Below are 5031 nucleotides of genomic sequence, written 5' to 3'. Positions count from 1 at the left end.
CTACCCTCTATATTCCCCCGCCTTCTAAACCGTGTCAGGCAGCCCCTCGTTTGCAGTAGCTGGAGATATCCACGGAGAGTCACTGTGGGTCTACCAACACCCCAGGACAGTCTCCTCCACCAATCTGCTGCTGGGGTGGGGTGAGGCCGCTTGTGTTTGGAGCTGAAGGAATTTTTTAAAACAAGCTGGAAGAGTCTCATTTTTCCATGATGAGAGTCCCCTTTTCATGGCTGGCATTGCTGCCCCACATACTTATACCATCAAATAGTGTTCCTCTTTTTTTCCCCTTCCTCCTCCTCTTCCCATCCTAGTAACGTGTCCTGAGTGGAACAAATAAGTCAAGAACATTTCAAAAAAGAGTAACTTGCATCTTACCCTTCGCAAATAGCCAAGACTTACTTAGAGACATCCAAGTCTCCATGTCTGCGTATTGCTTCTTTCTATTCATTCTTTTTTTTTTTTTTTTTTTTTTTTTTTTTTTTTTAATTTCACGAGTAATTTTTTAGCTCTACTAAATGAAAGATGGGGGAAATATCCAACGAAAACAGGGAGAACAGTAAGGACTTCAAGGAACGTGGCCATTATCCTCTGAACCATGACTTTCTGTCTTCAAACTTTGAGCAACGTGAACCCACAATGGGGAAACCAAAGCTAACTCTCATTTACCTCTACTCCCATGTAGTGACAGAAGGGAAAGACTTGTCTCAGGAGATCTTCTCAGAGTAAGCTGCTAACCCACTAGTCCTCATCCACAGGAACAAGTTGCTCAGGAAACTCGATTGTGTTTGTGAAAAATATCTGAACAGTCAATTGAAAATAATAAACCTGATTCTGTGTAGCTGCTTGTGCTTAAAAAGGTACATTTCTGGAGTATCTTCTGTGTCAGCATCTTCATCAGGAAGACTCAAGCAATGCCTATAGGAACCACAGCCATAAGTGAGAATTGTGCATGCCACTTTCCCTGTTTGTCTCAAAGCACCTTGACACAATCATTGGATTCATTCTGGAATCATTCTGGAACAAAGGGACACTGAAGAATAAGCTTACCTGAGAAAAAAAAGACATTTCTTACAGATTCCTTGGAACACCAAAGAAGGATTTCATGGGCCATCCCATTCCAGGAAGCCTGCTGCAGCTCCAGACTGGAGGGCCAATTTCCCCTTTGAGCATCTTTAGTGAAGAGCAGGGTTCCAGCTGCTGTTAACAGTGGTTAACTGAATAGCACAGGAGGTGTCCAAGCAACGCATTCACCTTGCAGTAATCCAGTGCACATTGTGTATCATGCCATTTCTTTTCCTCATTTTGCTGCTGTGTCCAAGCTCTGTTGTGTCTGCAAGTACAAATCAATGTTGCTTCTTATCCATGAAATAATCCTAAGACTTAGAGTTAATCCTTCAAATCCTAGAAATATGTCTATTTCTAGGTGTATCTGTCCCTGCAGAAGCTCTTTCTTCAGCAAGAATGCCAAAAATGTAAAAAGGAGGCAGGCACAGGCACAGACCTCTGTACCTCCCTCTTCTTCCTCACTGACTTGTGGACATTGACTTTTGTGTGTAGTTCCTTGACCAAAGGACCTATTGGTTTTTGACTTCCTTTGTACACTTCATGAACTTTTTAATGTCAAGCCAAAACCTTTTTCTGCAGCTTGACATGATATACTACCTTGTTCCCATGAGTATTCTTGTATATCTTACAAAACCACCTCATATCACATACTTTTCAACTAAAAGGCTAATTTGTGTCTTTCTCACCTACCTAGGTATCCATTTTGATTTTTTTTTTTAGGAATATTATCTTCACACCTATGGCATGGCTGGCCATATCTGGTCAGTACATGTATTAAGATATGGTGTTCTAACATACAAGAACAATGAAGGTTTAGTATGTCTTGTTTACACAGAAACTCAGAAAAAGTAACCTCAAAATGGAACACTTTTTTCTTTTTTTTTTTTTTTTTTTTTTTTTTTTTTCCTGGGTTTGTTGGGCTTTTTATAATCTTCTTTTACAACTAGCTGAATTAAATGCCCAAGCTAGTTCTCTGTCATTGAGTTTTTGTTCTTCTGATTGGCATTAGAATGTAGGAAGCACTAGATGAAAAAGAACACGGAGCATTAACTTTTTGAGACAATATCAACATTGTTTTTCTTTAATCTTCCTTTTTTTGAAAGGAAAATAAAGAAGGGCAAAGACTTTTTTTTCTATGCTCAGTGATCCTTTTTTGTACATAGTGCTTGCTTCTGTATGGAGGTCTGTCCAGGTGAAGAATCACTCCCCTTCACTCAGGAGAACCTCATCCACTATCTCTAACTTTTCTGTGGCTTCTGTTCCTAATCCAAGATAGCGTCTCAGTATTTATTTATTTATTTTTTCTCTTTACAGTGGAATTGCAAATCTCATGGAAACATATATATATACACATATGTATATTTATATATAAATATATATATATATTTTTTTTGCACAGAATGTGCATTGATGTGGATTAGTTGCTCGTCCCCTATATATCTGAGATAGATACTATTATTATTGCTCACAGCGAATGCTGCATATTGAACAGACATTTAGTATTCAAACATATTTAAAATGGAGGGACAGGAAATGTGAGAAGATGAAGACCAGAAAGAGAAGGAAAAAACTGATCGATTTTCTGCTCTCATCTGTGACTGCATAGAGTTTGAAGCAAAGGAGTCAGTCAGACACAGATGGCTATTTTTTCATTTACATCCCCTTGTATCACCAACCATGGGGCTTGTCGACCCCCATGGCTACACTCCCACACTTGTAGGCTTAAATGTGATACATGTGTATAGTTGTTATTTTCTAAACTGCGTAGCTGCTATTTTTATTTTTTTTTTACATCTGAGTTGTAGCCCCCAGTAAAATGCAGACTTTTGGTTTTAAACCACATAAATCTGAAACAAATTCATGTGATTGGTGTGGCTCTCTGGAAAAATAACTACTGTAGTTCCTTCGTGCCCTGACTGTCTGCAACTCCATCTACCCTTCATGTGTTTCTGAGGTTATATATTGGTCTCCAAGAGTCTTCTTTTCTAAATATGTTAAGAAGACCAAAGATGAGTCCAAGATTTTTTAAGTTCTTAGTGAAAAAATGAACACTGGTTTTCAAATATTTTCAATTATGCTGTTGATAATCTCAGCATTTTCATTGACTAGAAACCAGACAGTGGAATTTACACCCTTTTATAGCTTCCATTCTCTGAAAATTCTTGTTTCGTAAATCAATTTGTACATGTACAGGTAATGTGTTTGTATGCCTAGCCCAAACAGGTAAAACCTTGCTCTTCTGAGGCTTGGGGTTGTAATTCTGATGTTTACCTTGCTCTCTTCCCTCACGATCTTAAGTTCTACAGTCTTGTAGACCCTGCAGACAAGGCTGCCTTCAGCCTTCACATCCTCATCCAGTTCTTACGTGTGTTCAAGTAGCAGGTCCAAAAGAGCATCTCCCCTAGTCAGTTCATTGACAACCTCCAACCCCAAATTGCCTTTGAACAATTGAAGAAACCTCTTGTAAGAGTTATGCCCAGCCACGTTGCCCTCCCAGCAGATAATGAGGTGGTTAAATTCAGTCTTGAGTACCTGGGCCTGTGTCTGTAAGGATTCCTCCGGGTTCCTAAGGAAAGCTTCATCCTCTTCTTCTTCTGCAGCAGACACCTTTGACAACATCACCCGTGCATTTACAGACACTGCTGTGCCTGCTTCATGGCCCAGTCAGCAATGACCTAACACACTCATGCATCTGTAAAAAGGGTACAAACCTGAGCAACAGCCCCCACTCTTCTTGCTGGTCTTGAATTGCAGTAAAATGAGACATAAAGGACAATCTTTTCAAAGGAAAAGCAAACGTTAATTTGACTCTGTGTTCTATCAGCATTTCCTGGGATTTAAGCCATTAAACCAACTGCTCCAGGATGTTTAGAAAGTCATCATGAACATAAAAGTGCAATCTGAGGCTTTGCATACTTTTTCCTATTTTAATATTCTGGTGTTATCTTTTAAGTCCCCTATGCTATTGCAATTCTTATTTACTTAACACCCAGTTTTTATACACAGCATTTGTGTGCCCATAATTTTTTGTTTACTAGCACATAAAGAAGTACTGTTTGGAGTTTCCAGGAACTTGTTTTAAACAGCTTTGAGGATTTCCCAACCTACAGCATTACTGAAGCCTTGCCAGGTGCAGACCCAGGTCTATGACCATGTATTTTTCCATTAGAGCTCAAGATCCCCATAGGATGATATCCCAGAGACTCTGCATTGTTTGGACAAGGCAGTGCAAAAAGGAGCAGCCAGAATGGGAGGTGTTGGTTCCTCCTCTGGTCCTATACTGCACAAGTTCCAGAGGACCTTACAGGAGACACCCTTAAAGCCACCAGCAGGGCACTGATGTGTTCCAGTTTTTGTTGCCATCTCCTGTATCAGGGTAACATTGACGCGGACTGCCAGCAGGACTGCAGGCCTCGTGTCTAGCTGTGCTCAGGCAGCGTTGGTTTCCAGACCACGGTTAATCAACTTCCTGAAGTGCTTGTTTATGCTTCACTTGTGCAGAGACCCTTGCTCCAAGTTTTATTTCCTCGCTGCTCAAGATCTCATTTCCTGTGATCAGTTTAAGAAGTCTGTCTCAAATAAACTGCAGCGCTTCTCCAGAACTCCTATGGCAAGTTATACTTGCTGCACATTTCCTTTGAATTCTTGACCATTTTGAAATGGAGACCATACTTGTAAACTTGTTACTACTTCACCTTCAGAGTCAGACATCAGGCACATTTTCTACAGTCACCCTTTCTACAGTGTCCTAATGGCTCACCACTTCTGTCTCCTAACAACTCTAACACCAACCCTAACCCCTAACATCAACCCCCTAACACCAATGTCGCTAATAGTCACGTCTGTCTCCACTGAACAGCCAGGCAGGTTTGCAGCGATAGGTCACAGACACAGGCAAGTACCACCTAGGATGACACCTCCACTTTCACAAGCAGGGCAGTCTTCACACAGACTCCAGCCATTAGA

The sequence above is a fragment of the Aythya fuligula genome, chromosome 6 (genome assembly GCF_009819795.1).
Source record: "Aythya fuligula isolate bAytFul2 chromosome 6, bAytFul2.pri, whole genome shotgun sequence".
NCBI lineage: Eukaryota > Metazoa > Chordata > Aves > Anseriformes > Anatidae > Aythya > Aythya fuligula.
Note: the sequence above shows the minus strand (reverse complement) of the source record.